Genomic DNA, 15457 nt, shown 5'->3' on the forward strand with positions numbered 1-15457 from the left:
TAGACAGCCCTTTGCCTGACTTATTAAACCATTTATGATCAGCTCTATAATTATTCTGCACCCAACACCCGAGGCAATCTCAGAAAATACCTCCCCTCGCTTTCATCAGTATTAACCACATTAAAGTATACAAAACACTTTAATCATCATGCTTTTTTCCATGTAGGCAAGGTATAAATAGATAGACAATTTTTTAGTGTTTTATTATTTACTTATTTTGAGAGAGAGCAGGGGAGGGGCAGAGAGAGAGAGAGGGAGACAGAGAATCTGACGGGGCTCAATCTATGAACCACAAGATCATGACCTGAGCCAAAATCAAGAGTCAAACATTTAGCCAACTTGTATTTAGGCGCCCCTAAATACAACAGACTCTTAAAAGCATAAGCAAAGACCAAATCAGTGGCCTAAAAATGTGGATGGTTTCCAGAAGCACCAGGCCCTCTGAACCAACACCTTGGGCTCCCAGTAGATGGTGGGAACAGCAGGGGCCTGTGGGCCGGGGGGGGGGAGGGGGTAGTGACCAGCTGGGCGATCCCGAGCTACTCATGGAAACTCTCTGGGCCTCTCTGTGAAACAAGTTAAACGGTGCTGCTCCCAGGGTCGGGCAGATTATATGAAATCGTGTGGTTGCATCAAACAGATGAACCAGAAGCACAGATAGACTTGCAGAAGCCAGAACAGAGAACCCAAGGACAAGGTCTTCCCACTCAGCTGCTTTGACCTCTCTGTGTGCCGCAGCCCAAGTCAGGCTTCCCTTCCTGCTGGTGAGTCCTCAGAATGGAGTGCCACTCAGTCACCTCATCAAGACCTCCTATAAAGGACATAGGGAGACAAAAACCTGGATGTCTGGGTCGTTCTGTACGGCGTCCTCTGGAGGTCACCTTGAACACTGGTGAGTTGTGTGGCTTCCCGGCGTTGGCCCTGGGTCCCCCCTTCCCCCACCCCCGGTGTCGCTCAGTCATCACACATCAGCACAGCAGCAGCCCCATGACTGATCCAAAACACCATGCTGGGCTGGACAGGCCAAAGAGCCCAGGCCCGGAGTTGAGGGGAAGAGGGAATCGGATGGATGGGGGCAGCAGGTGGGACATGACTCCGGCCTCGGGGAATGCTGTGACTCAGAACATGCAAGTTCCTACAGAGGGAGCACCCCAGCTTCCTCGTGTGGCGTGTGGCCCAGGCTCTTGGAGGTCAGAGGTGCCTGCCCCTGCTATTCGTGTATCTCATCCTAACATCCGCCTCTGGCTTTGCTTCATCTAGGGCAAGAGTGAAGGCCATTCTCAGCAATCAGACCGTCGACATTCCAGAAAATGTTGACATCACTCCGCAGAGACGCGCTGCTGTTGTGAATGGCCCCTGAGGAACCTGCAGGGGGACTTTGATCACATCAGTGTAGAACTCCATCTCCTTGGGGAGAAAAAGAAGAGACTCCAGGTTGACAAATGGGGCGGAGACAGAAGGGAACTGGCCTCTGTTCGCACTATCCGTAGTCACGTACAGAACATGACCAAGAGTGGTGTCCTGGGCTTCCGGGAAAACACAAGGTCTGTGTGTGTTTACTTCCCCATCAGCATCGCTATTCGGGAGAATGGTTCCCTTGTTGAAACCTGAAATTTCTTGGGTAAAAAATATATCTGCAGGGTTTGACTGAGGCCCGGCAATGCTTGTTCAGTATCTCAGGCCCAGAAAGAGGAGTTAATTCTTGCAACGACATTGAACTTGTATCCAATTCAGCTGCTCTGATTCAGCAAGTCACAACAGAAATAAGAATATCAGAACGTTTGGGGACGGTATCTGTTTCTAAACAAGAAATAGTTCGGCAGATGGCTAATAAGATTTAAATTGTCCAGCTGCAGAAGCAGGAAGATGCTGGACGATTCCTCAGGCTTATTTGTGGTATTTTATTTTATTTTTTAATGTTTTTTATTTATTTCTAGGAGAGAGAGAGAGAGACAGCACGAGCAGGGGAGGGTAAGACAGAGAGGGAGTCACAGACTGAAACAGGCTCCAGGCTCTGAGCTGGCTGTCAGCACAGAGCCCGACGCGGGGCTCGAACCCACGAACCGCGAGATCATGACCTAAGCGAAAGTAGGACGCTTAACCGACTAAGCCACCCAGGTGCCCCATTATTTGTGGTATTTTAAAGACGCAATAAAAGCTATGTCTTGGGGGCACCTGAGAGGCTCAGTCAGTTAAGCATCCAACTCTTGATTTTGGCTCAGGTCATGATACCACAGTTCGTGGGTTCGAGCCCCACATCAGGCCCTGATGCTGATAGCACGGAGCCTCCTTGGGATTCTCTCTCTCTTCCTCTCTTTCTCTCTCTCTCTCCCCCTCTCTCTCCATCTCTCAAAAATAAATAAATAAACTTAAAAAAAAAGCTGTGTCTTGATGTGAGGAAAAAACAAACATATGTCTCCATAGCTTTGGAGCCCCTACCCTCCCGTGCCCAGCACCAAGGGGATCCAGGAGTGGGCTGGCAGGAGGCGCTTGCACAGGGCTCCCGCTGCACCTGTGAGCATCAGTGCAGGCTTCCTGGAGGAAGTGATGTTGAATCTGAGTTTGAGGCAGTGAGTGGAGGTTAGGTCAAGAATCAGGGCGGGGCATTCCCGGTGGAGTGAGAGCACTCACCACGGGGTTGCCACGAAGGAAGGCTCTGAGTGCCGCCTGGTTGGGCAGGGGCATGGTGTCACCCAGGAGAGGGACAGGAAGGTGTTTTTCAAGATGCCGGGGCCAGGGGCACCTGGGTGGCTCAGTCAATTAGGCATCTGACTTTGTCTCAGGTCATGATCTCAGTTTGTAGGTTTGAGCCCCACATCGGGCTCTGTGCTGACAACTCAGTCTGGAGCCTGCTTTGGATTCTGTGTCTCCCCCCTCCCACCCCCCCTGCCCCAGCCCTTCCTTCACTCTTGCTTGCTCTCTTTCTCTCTCCCTCAAAAATAAATAAACATTTTTAAAAAATTTAAATAATAATAAATAAATAAGAAAGAAAGAAAGACACCGAGGGCAGTTCAGAGGGCCTTGGGCACTAAGCAAAGCAGTGAGGACTCTGTGCTGAAAACACTCAGTACTTTTGTCATGGGACAGGTTAGCATGCCTACCAGAGAGCTGCTTGTAATTTCGAGGTGAAGAAAGGGACCTCTCAGGCAGGTGGTAGGTTCCATGAGGCAAATTCATCCTTCATCGGTCGTGCGACAGGGTTATCCTCTAGTCAGTAGGATGATCTGACACATCTATGCATAAAGTAACTGGGGACTTTGACAGCGTCCCCTGGAGTCTTGTTCAACCTAACAAGGGAGTCTCCCAGGTGGGGGCGGGGGAGGCTTAGGAATCACCTGGTCCAACCTCCTGCAGAAGTGAGTGACCTGGCCTCTAGTCTGCAGGTCCCACCGGTCACTAACCTTACGGTACACTGTAGGTATGCCTGACGTGTTCAACGGTATCAGTCAATTAACTACCCCGTCTGCTTCCGCTCAGGGCCAATGCTGTGCACTCTTCCATCCACCGCTCGGGTCCAGATGATCTGACTCAGCGCAGCCATGTCTTCTGTTCCCTTCCCATCCCTTGGGATGGCCTCGCTTCTCACCCCGGAGCTGGCCAAGTGCTGTGCACATGTGGCACCTGGACCAGATTCACGAAAACCATCCCAGTAAGGGTCAGGATGATGAAAAGCCCTTTCATCCTTGTTTGGGGTTTCAGCCTCCAATTGCTGCTGACCAGAAGTGTTTCCATGTTGTGACTTCTTGGTTCTTTGGTTCTCAAGTGCACCATCAGCAGGGTGCCCCCAGCGCGGTTCTCTGTGCCCCTGGGCCTGGGGCTTGTACTCTCGGCAGCGGCTCTGGGTAGATCTGCGCCCCCTGCTGTCCGCGGTGGTGAACTGCGCGGTGCCCGCGTTCTTAAATGTTGGCGCCCTGCAAAAACCATTTGCGTTCAGAGTTCACCCTGAGCCCTAGGGTGTGATTCCAGATGTTTGTCCCTGGAGGGCAGGCATGCTTAGCCGCTGTGATCTCCCGTATCCATGATGGTGTGGACACAGGATTTAGGAATCATGACAGAGCAAATGTCATCATTCTGTGTAATATGACATAGCATGTGTATAACCAAAAAAAGTCAACATATTTTTGACATACGTTTGGCCATGGCCAAAGTAAAGATACGATGTAAATTTTAAGTCCAATTAAAAAACAAGATGTAATTGAACTAGCTCATCCAGAGTTTAATCAAGTTTTTGACAAGAGATTGTTTTGTTTTTCAAGGCTGCAATAACAACTTTAGAAAAGCCATTTAATAATTTTTAGGTAGATTTAAGATGTAATTGAAGCTATACTTCTGAACATTGACATGCGCAGTTTTGTGATGGCAAAGAGTGTTGCGATTAAGTATTTCAAGGTCAGGGACCCTGGCTTTTATTTTTTCGACATCTTCCCAGAATAGAAAACAATCTTAATTCAACTCAATTCAACATTCTAATCATCATTTATTTAACACATCCCAACAGCACTACTTACTAGCTGTGTAAGACCCGAGGCTTCTTATGCTCTCTGTACCTGTTTCATTCTCTGTAAAATAGGTAATAATATTACCTGCTCATAGAGTGGGAAGTAAATGAGATATATCCATTCCTGGCCAGATTGAGGGCTCATGTGAAAGGTCTGTTATTATTTTTACATTAACTATGGTTAGGTTCTGAGCTGAGTGCTGGGGTTATGTATAATAAGACATGATTCCTATCCTCGAGAAGTTTACGATTTGAAGTAAAGATGGACACAAACAGCCGTATAAGATTATAAATTATCACTGCTGTACAAAGCACAAGAACAAGGTTCTGGGGGACAACAGGCAGGAGAAGTATATTACGTTGGAGGGGAAGGACATCAGAGGGTTTTACAGGATGGGTTACATCTGAGCTAGATCTTGAAGGATGAGTTAGGATGTAGAGAAACAGCCTCATCAGAAGAAAGCACAGGAACAACAGTGCTGAGTCATCATGACAGAGTGTAGTAAATTCAGCGCCAGCCAGTGGTCAGTATGACCCGAAGCCGGGATATAGGAGTGGGGGTGGCAGGCAGGGAGGCCAAAGAAATTATCTTAATCAGTACCGAGCATCTGGTAAAGGCTTACCCAATGCCAGGCACCACAGACTGGAAGAAAATCACAGGCCACCAGAGCCACGCTGAAGACTGGGTGATTTGTCTTATAGACAATGAGGCACCATCAAAGCTATCTGAGCAGATCCCTATCTGCAGAAGGACGAAGCACACAGAAGACTCTAGGTACACACCTGTTGGATTAAATTGAACTGGATGGTGGTAGAGTATAAATAGTGGCAAGTCCCATACAGGCCTAAAAGGTATAAACTTAGGGGCGCCTGGGTGGCTCAGTCAGTTAAGTGTCCGACTTCAGCTCAGGTCACCATCTCCCAGTTCACGGATTCGAGCCCCATGTTGGGCTCTGTGCTGACAGCTAGCTCAGAGCCTGGAGCCTGCTTCTGATTCTGTGTCTCCCTCTCTCCCTGATCCTCCCCTGCTCACACTGTCTGTCTCTCTCTCAAAAAATAAACAAAACATTAAAAAAAAGAAATTGGGTAAAAAAAAAAAAAGGTATAAACTTAGTAATGAATAGTTCAAATGGACTTGATACCCAGAAGGAATAAGTAGGTACAACATTCAAAACACATGGCTTTAGAATCAATGAAAACTATATAGGCAAGTAGGGAAGCAGTTTCTATCAAAAGTCACTGCTCTACAAAGCTGGAACATAACAAGTATAGAATATCTAAATGTAGTATCTTACATAAGAGACTCTTTTTTTTTAAATTTTTTTTAATGTTTTATTTATTTCTAGGAGAGAGAGAGAGAGACAGCATGAGCAGGGGACGGTCAGAGAGAGAGGGAGTCACAGACTCTGAAATAGGCTCCACGCTCTGAGCTGGCAGTCAGCACAGAGCCCGACGCGGGGCTCAAACCCAAGAATTGCGAGATCATGACCTAAGGGAAAGTCGGACGCTTAACCAACTAAGCTACCCAGGTGCCCCACATAAGAGACTCTTAAATATGGAGAACAAACAGAGGGTTTCTGGAGGGGTTGGGGGAGGGGCTAAATGGGTAAGGGGCATTAAGGAATCTACTCCTGAAATCATTGATGCACACTATGCTAACTAACTTGGATGTAAAATTTAAAAAAACAATAAATTAAATAAATGTAGTATCTTATTCCTGAGCCAGTAGGGAGGAGATTAACTCTCAGGCTATGACAGGAAGCAGTCATTCTGGGGCCATGGCTGGAGGCGATGTGCATTCCCCTGTCCGATTGGAAGGAAATGGGGAAATGGCATTTCCAGTGGAGGCTAAATCCCTAACTTCCCAGCCTGTGGGTGCACCTGGAGCCGGTTTCGCGCTCTCAGGCAGATTTGTAAGGTCTTGTTTGCTGTACCTGTGCTGGGCCTGCGTGCAGGGCCTGCAAAATGACATACATTGGCCACAATCTTGTTTTCTCCAGAGCATTACAAAATATACAGGCTTGCAAACCAATAGACGTGTGTATGATCAGTGCTTCCCCAGGGATATTCCCAGACCGCCCGTGGACAGCTATGGCTAGCGAATATGCAGAGCGTAGAACGTGAGAAGGCTGTCTGGGGCGGGGCAAGACAGAGGACAGCAAGCAGTCGAGAAAGCCAGTCGTGTGGGCAACACCCTCTCTGGGTCCCACAGCGCCTGGGAGAGTGGAGCGTCTGCTGCCACCGCCTCCTTCTCTCCAGCTTCCTGCTGCACCTCCGGGAAGAGTGGAGGGCGAAGAGAGGAGCCAAATGGGGCTAGGAGTTGTTGCGTAAGAAAGTTAGAGCCACCACTCCTGACAGTCCAGAAGGTCTTGTCTCTGGGCACACGCAAAAGATGACCTTTGCTGTCTTTTGGCTTGGACTAACCTCCAACTCGATTTCTGCATTGCCTCCAAAGGCACATTTTGGGCTTTGCGAAAAGCATAGGCTTTTGTTCCCACAGGGTCACTGTCGGGATTCAATGCTTAGTATGGGTGTCATAGGCTGTTACTGCACTGGCCTCTGATGAACTTCTGGTCAGCAGCAAGGTCAGTGCAGAAAAGGAGGGGAAAAGTGAAGCAAGACGTTCTGTGCTACCCTTTATATTTTTTAAAACACTGGGGCACCTGCTTAGCTCAGTCGCTTGAGTGTCCAACCTGGTTCAGGTCATGATCTCAATGGTTTCTGGGTTGTTTGTTTTCTTATCATTGAGTTTGAGAGTTATTTATTCTGGATACAAGACCTTGATCACAATATGTGATTTGCAAACATTTCTCCAAATCCATGGCTTGATTTTTCATTTTCCTAACGATCCCTTTTGAAGAGGAAATGTTCTTTGATAGAGTTTAATTTATCATGTTTTTTCTTTTATGGTTTATAACTTTGATGTCGTAGCTAAGAAATCTCTGCCTAAGCCAAGCTCAGAGCATTCTTCTCCTATTTTATATTCTAGAAGTGTTATAGTTTTAGGTTGTACATTTAGGTCTATGACCTAGTTTGAGTTAATTTTGTATATGGTACAAGGTATAGATCAAAGTTCATTTTTTCATATGGATATCCAACATTCCAGAATCATTTGTTGAAAGACTATCCTTTTTTCATGGACTTCTCTTTACGCTTTGTTGAAAATCAGTTGACCACATATGTGTGGATCGGTTTCTGAACTCTATTCTGTCTCATTTGGATTGGTGTGTCTCTCACCAATACCATACTGTCTTGAAGACTGTAGCTTTATTACAGAAGTCAGATCGAGTGAGTCTTTCAATTTCATTCTTTCTCAAAATTCTTTTGGCTCCTTTGACTTCCCATCTAAAGTTTAGAATCATCTTGTTGATTTCTAAAAGAAAACAATCCTGCTAGCATTTTGATTGGGATTGCATTGAATCCGTAGATCAGTTGAGGGGAATTGGCATCTTACCAATACTGAACAATATTGAACCCACAAACAAGTTGTCTGTTCCCGTTTATTTATATCTTCCTTGATTTCTTTAATCTGTGTTTTGTGGTTTTCAGAATACGGGTCTTAAATGTATTTTGTTAGATTTTTACTCAAGTACTTTTTGTTGTTTCTGCTATTTTTTATTGTGGTAAAATATATACAATGTAAAAATTTACCAGTTATAGCTCGAATTTTCAATTTCTTAAGATGAATCTTAAGATTACTGTTTGAGGGGCACCTGGGTGGATCAGTTAGTTAAGTGGCCAGCTCTTGGTTTTGGCTCTCAGTTTGTGGGTTCAAGGCCCATGTCAGGCTCCCTGCTAACAGCTCAGGGCCTGCTTAGGATTCTCTCTCCCTCTCTCTCTGTCCCTCTCCTCACTTGTGCTCACTCTCTTGCTCTTTCTCTCCCTCAAAAATAAAATTTAAAAAATTAAAGTAAAATAAAAAGATTATTGTTTGATAAGCAGAACATTTTAAAATTTAATGAAATCCAGTTTATCAAATTTTTGCTTGGTAGTTAGTGCTCTTTGTGTCATGTCTAAGAAATCTTTGTCTACCCTAAAGTTGCAAAGATTGTTTTCTATTGTTTTATTCTAGAAGTTTTATGGTTGTGGCTCTTATATTGTGATCTGTGATCCATCTTGAATAAATATTTGTAGATGGAGTGAAATATGGGCCAAGCCTAAGTTTTTCTATATAAATAGCTAGCTGTTCCAGCCCCATTTGTTAAAAAAAAAAAAAAAGAAAGAAAGAAAGAAAGAAAAGAAAGAAAGATGTTCCTTTTGCCCACTGGATTGATTTGGTCCCTCAGTCAGGGTTACCTTTCTTTTAGGATTTCTCCATAATTAGGTCTGTATATTTACAGAAGCAATTGAAGAAATTTGGAGCTAAATTTAAAAAAAACAACACTGATTACTATTCTGAATTGGTAATATATGTATGTGGTCTAAATTAAAAGGTACAAAATTCTAGAGGTACAAAAGATTATAGAATAAAAATTAAATTCCCTCTTCATCTTTGTCTCTCTTATCCCCAGTGCCATCCACTAGCAGTGCAAATGCCACTAGTAGTTTTCTGAGCAACTTAAAAAGATGGGCTTCATGTAAGTCAACATTGAGATTCTGATCAAGGCCTGTGAGTGTGTGTGAGTGTGTGCACATGTGTCTGTCACAGGTACAAAGTATGATTTGGGTATTACAAATCATTCCTAGCTCGTTCTAAGGGACTCACCTATTACACCATAAGCAGCACTTAAGAAATTTTTATAGACTCTATTTTTTTCCCTTTTCCTCACTTATATAGATAAAGACAAATAAGATATGACTGAGTTTTAAGCTCACAAATAAGAGGTGGCAAGCTTTTTTCTTTCCTTTTCTATTTCTGGCAATATTTATTGACCAACTCATCAGATCCATATACCAAATGGCTATCAGAAATTGCAAATTTAATAGAAAAAAAGTGGAGGGGTTCCAGAAGCCAATAATAATTAGGATACATCCATTAAAAAATAAAAAAATATTGCATGTTGTATATCAATTATGAATGCAATCTGTAGACAACAACAACAAAAAAAACCCAGTGAATTCCTGGGCTTTTTTTCTCTCCTTTAAGTTATTGTCATCCACTGGCATGATCTTTGAGATTCCACCATCACAAGTGGGCTTCATTATAAAGTGGAAAGGAACTGCCTGTCGCTAAGCCAATCCTAGGTGTTATGTAATAATGAACTAGAGAAGCTTTGGAAGATTCTGCTTTAACACAATTCCTTTTATTGTTGTTGATTATTATTAATTATTATTATTATTATTACCACAATGAGTGTAGTCACCATGTGTCACACGCAACGTTGTTACAATGTTATCGACTCTGTTCCCTATGTTGTACTTTTCAGCTCAATGATTTATTTATTTGTTTCATAGCTGGAAGTTCCTACATCTTAATCTCCCTCACCTATTTCACCCACCTCCCCACCCCATCCCCCTCCCCTCTGGCAAACACTAGACTGTTCTCTGTGTGTAAGAGTTTGTTGGTTGGTTGGTCACAACTTCTTTTTTATGAAAGCGCCCCCCTTGTCTGAATGCTTGGCCATTGAATCCAGATACCTCCTTTAATGAATGCGCTAATTCTAAAGTGAAAGAGCTTGAAACACAGGCTTTATTTAATGCGCTATGATAAATAATCCTCCAGCGTCACAACGGTGTCCTATTCACACAAGGTCTTGTTTGTTGTTCTGGCGCAGCGCTGCAGCAGGGCTTGGCCCAACCCCCTACAGACGAGAGAGTCTGTCCCAAGAACATTACCAATCCCACAAGGGGGCTGAAGCCCTGAACCCTCACAGCTGGTGCGCTCCTCCCGGCAGGGGCCTCCCGGAGTCCCAGACGTGTCCCAGGTGTGAGTCCCCTCCTCCCCAGCCAGAGCTCCGCTCCCCATCTGTCCCCTAAGTCACTGAACCATGCCAAGGAGGGGGCGATGGCAGATTTCTGATCGCGACACATCACCAGACCGGGTGGAAGGAGGATCATTCCCGCCAAGTGGAGGTGGAGGCCCCGGGGGAGCCGCGGGCTGGTGGCTGCAGAGGGCGAGGACCCCCATAGGGAAATCACAGGGCCACTGCCATGGAGGGGGGGGCTGTCAAGTCACGGGAAGCTGCAGCCTTGACTGGGTGGTGCACCAGGTGGGTCTGTGCAAGCCGCAGGGAGCTTATAGGCCAATGGAGAAAACATTTTACATGATACTGGTGTTTGCCAGAATACATTCCCTGAAGCAGAATGAACAGATCAAGGGTAACGATCATTTTTTTCATGTCCATGATACATGTCCTTGAATTACTTTCCGGAGAGACGGAACGATTTATATGCCCATCAGCAGAAAGAGTATAAATTCCTATTTTACTGCACCTTCACCAGGGCTGGTTTAAAACAACAACAACAACAAAACAAACAACCGTTGCTAAAGGACAGGAGGCAGAAGGTGGCAACTGCTTCTTTTTTAAATTTATATTCCTTTGGTCATTAGTGAGTGTGACATTTTCTTAAGCATATACCTCACAAGTCACTTGCTTTTCCATTTTTGAAAACCTTTATTACATGCTTTAAAAAGGTATGCTTTGGGGATACCTGGGTGGCTCAGTCGGTTGAGCGTCGGACTTCGGCTCAGGTCATGATCTCACTGTTCGTGGGTTCGAGCCCCGTATCTCGCTCTGTGCTGACAGCCTGGGGCCTGCTTCTGCCCCTGTCTCTGCCCCTCCTCTGTGGGTGCTCTCTCAAAAATAAGTAAACATTTTTAAAAGGCACATTTTAAAATAAGTTTTGAAGGAAAGCATAAGTGACAGCTATTAAATTCTATTGTAATGATGACAGTTTAACAGAAGCCGGAAGAGGGGCTGTCCAGGGAGGCCTTCCAGCCAGTGCAGGAGGGACACAGAAAGGGCCCACAGAGGGGCCAAGAAGCTTGCAGGCATGTTGGGAATAAGAAAGTGGTATCTACTTGAGAGAGAGAGAGAGAGAGAGAGAGAGAGAGAGAATCCCAAGCAGGCTCCACACCCAGTATAGAGCCCCACTCAAGGGCTCAATCTCACAACCAATGGTGAGATCATGACCTAAGCCGAGATCAAGAGCTGGTCACTCAAATGACTGAGCCACCCAGGTGTCCCTCTACTTGAATTTTTAAGTGTACGTATTTTGGGGCACCTGGCTGGCTCAGTCGGTAGAGCATGTGACTCTGGATCTCAGGGCCGTGAGTTCAAGCTCCATGCATACCCTAGGAGCCAGTGTTCTCATTTCTTGGTGTGATACCCCCGAGGAAAACACCCATGCACACAGGATGCATTTATGAGAGTGATTACTTAGCACAGCGCTGTTTCTACTCACGAACAAATGAAAACAGCTCAATATTCAGCAAGAGGGGAAATGCTGAGAATAATATGTTTTATCTGTGTTGTGAGACATTATGCAGCAGTTCAAGTCTCGGGTGGATAGATACATACTAAAACAGGAGAAACTACATATTGGTGAATGAAAAAGCAAGCTGCAGAGCCTTACATATAATACAACACCATTTATGTAAACAAACATACAAAGTAATACTTGTATATATATAATCACATAGAAAACGGCATAGAAGGATTTGCATGGGACAGAGGACCTAGGCAGCAACAGGACCAGAGCTGGTGACGATGGTCTGGGATTTTGCCTCTCTGTAATGTTTTAACAAAAATGTCTCCTAATGACAAGGTATTTGTGTATGACTTGTAGACTTAAGATTTCATTAAAACCTTTATAAGAGACCAGGACACTTTGTATAAAGAGTCTGGGGCTGGGGCATCTGGGTGGCTCAGTCGATTGAGTGTCCTACTCGATTTAGGCTCAGGTCATGATCCCAGGGTTGTGGGATCGAGCCCCACTTAGGATCCTCTTTCCCTCTGCCCCTCTCCCCTGTTATCTCTCTCCCTCCCCCCTCCAATAAAATTTCAAAAAAAAGAAAAGAGAAAAAAGAGTCCAGTGCTGATCTCTATAGACATGTTGTTGATGATGTCGGCACATCTCGTTGCGAAAAGCAGAGCTCTGCTCTGCCCTCCTGCCCAGTTGGGAAAGGCAAGGACTACTCACCCTGGAATTAGCCAAAACACAGGCTTTTTTGGGCACTTTCTTCAGACAGAAAAATTCAAATCAAAGTCAGCAGAAAAGAACATCACCTTTGTTCCTATATTTGGAAGGAAAAGAAACATCCACACCCAGTAATGAGGACAACCAACCTGAGTGTCAGGGAGGCACTGGGGACCAGTGACCCCAGGCTGTCCCCAGCCTGCTCACCGAGGGCCAGCCTGGGGCTGCAGGGATGAGCCATTCCTCCCAGCTGAACAGGCCTGCAGCCTGCGGCACGTGGAGCCCCACAATGTGGGTTGTTTATATGAGACTTTCCGGAGAAAAGGTCTATAGCTTTTGTCAGCTCTTTAAGGGATCTGGAACCCCAAAAGGGTGAGAATCACTGCCTCGGGGTGACATGGTGTCACAGGCAGGCGGTCACTCAACATTGAGGTTTTCCTACAGGCTACACAACGAATCATGAAAACCTTAATGTCCATTCCAGAACTCAAAGGCACTTTTACTTTTAATCTGGTTGGAGAAACAGTTGTCCAGACTGAGGACTCCTCACTCAGATCCACAGCTCCGCCTTCAGACGCGGCATGCAAGGGAGATGAATCTTCACTCAGCCAGTTCTGAGTCACCGTAGCTAAGCCTCAGGCAGGCTTGGTGGCTGGTCTGGGGTCTCACTCCCAGCAAGTGGCAGAGCTGGGGCACACCCCGCAGCATCCCCGAGAACTGTAGAAAGACTGTGCTCTGGCTTTCCAGACACCCCTTCCATACCAGTGGGTTCGGCAGCCCTGGGACTTTAAAGTGTGAATTGGCAGATGGACCATCCGTAGCCCTGCCCTCCTCACTAAAAATGCACCTGCCTCATTTTTCCTAATTGTGATTCCTGGTCCCATTAGTTAAAGCGTGCAAAAAAGATTGCAGAATCGACCACAAGCACTACTCCCTGGTTTTATGAAAATTCACCTTGAGTCTTTGTTACCCGGCTCATGACCAAGGCAGAGTTCTCTGTGTTTGTGACTTGGTTTCAAAGGCACTAGAACCCCAGACCCACACTGGTGGAAATACAGACCTCACATACAAGCACCAAATCACATCTGCCCGCTTGTTCCTGAGAGAGGACATCTTTCCTTCAGAACCATGTGCCTGAGATTTGCAAAGTCTTCACTCTGTTCAAATGTGTCTCCTCCCCACAATCCCTCTGTCCCTCTGCTCTGCCCTCCATCCAACTAAATGACCCACTTCATGTACAGTGGGCCATGTATTTCATGCGCCCATGTCTTTAGATGCACTATTTATGCCCCTTGGATGGCTCTTCACTTTTTTCTAGATAACTCCTCCATACTGTCAAGACTCAGCTCCCCTCTCTGAAATCTTCCCTGCTTTCTAAGAGGGAAAAAAATGTGTGCTTTCTTTACAACCCCCCCAGCCCATGGCACCCTGTGCCATAATTGCCTGTGGACACGTCTGTGCCCTCAGAGTGAGCTCCTAAAGGGAGGGTAGTCTCTTACTCATCTCAAAAGCCTAGTTCCAATGGCAGAAACTGGAATACACAATGTAAATCTACTTGGTTGTAATAAAAAATGAGCAAACTACTAATTTATGCAACGATGTGGATGAATTTCACCAACACAATCGGGAGCAGATGAAGCCAAGTATAAAACAGAAGTTGAGGGGCGCCTGGGTGGCTTAGTCGGTTAAGCGTCGACTTTCACTTGGGTCATGATCTCGCGGTTCGTGGGTTCGAGCCTGAAGCCTGTTTCAGAGTCTGTGACTCCCTCTCTCTCTGACCCTCCCCTGCTCACGCTGTCTCTCTCTCTCTCCTAGAAATAAATAAAACATTAAAAAAAATTTTTAAAAATAAATAAATAAAAGAGAAGTTGATGGGCACAGAGGAGGACTCTTGTGGGGATGAGCACAGGGTGTTATATGGAAACCAAACTGACAATAAACTATTTTTTAAAAAATTAAAAAATAGAAGAGAAGATCCTGTAGGATTCAGTTTATCTCAAATTCAAAAGCATGCAAAACTAAGCTGGGGTGATAGAAGACAAAATAATATTATTGCTGGGGTGGGGGCTGGGGGGCTACTGCCAAGAAGGAGCAAGGGGGAGCCTACTGGGTGTTGCCAATATTCTTTATCTTGATCTGAGCATCCTGTAAACACACAAATTCTATGAGTTGTACAATAAAGAATGGTGCACTTTACCATTTGCATATTATTATGCAATATAATTGTTTTTAACTTTAGAAAAAGGCCACCAGTGCCTCCCATTAATGAAACCAATTAGAAGCCAAAGGGCAAGGCACTGCTAGTGCAATCCCAAGGGTCAGCATCCTGGAGCCCGGGGCTGGGCAAAGAAAAGTAGAGAATGGGTTGGGGGTGGGGGAGGGGAATAACTAATGTGATGCTCAGTAAATGTTTGCTGAGTGGGACAGCAATCATTTACACCTTAGCATAAATAAATATATGGTGTGTGTGTGTGTGTGTGTGTGTGTGTGTGTGTGTGTGTGTGTTTCTAACAGTGAGCGTTACTGGGAAGCAATATGGAAATAAGAGAACACTGGACACTTTGGTTATGAGAAATAGTGGAGCAAACTGAAAAAAATTCTTTGCCTTCCTGACAGTTCTGCAGAAGCCCCGGTTATGTGGTCAGTAGTCTGAGTTAGCTCTTTCCCAGGGCTCAATTTCCTTATCAATGCCATACGAGGACCTAACACTTGTTACGGATTGACAGCTGACAATGTATTTCAAAAGTTTATCCCAATTAACCCTCATTGCAACCCACTGAGAGTTGGTAAGGAATACAGATGGTCAGAGTTATTAGAAATAAGGAAAGTGAAGCTCATAACAAGAAAAGAAATACAGAGAAAACTTGCCCACAATCCCAG

At 45.3% G+C, this 15457-nt stretch overlaps 1 pseudogene; it reads left to right on the forward strand.

Moving 5' to 3' along the window:
- Positions 1-281: 281 nt before the first annotated feature.
- LOC120220206 lies at positions 282-1947 on the forward strand (annotated as a pseudogene).
- The last annotated feature ends 13510 nt before the right edge of the window (positions 1948-15457 follow it).

The sequence above is a fragment of the Hyaena hyaena genome, unplaced genomic scaffold, assembly GCF_003009895.1.
Source record: "Hyaena hyaena isolate Hyena2069 unplaced genomic scaffold, ASM300989v1 scaffold_673, whole genome shotgun sequence".
NCBI lineage: Eukaryota > Metazoa > Chordata > Mammalia > Carnivora > Hyaenidae > Hyaena > Hyaena hyaena.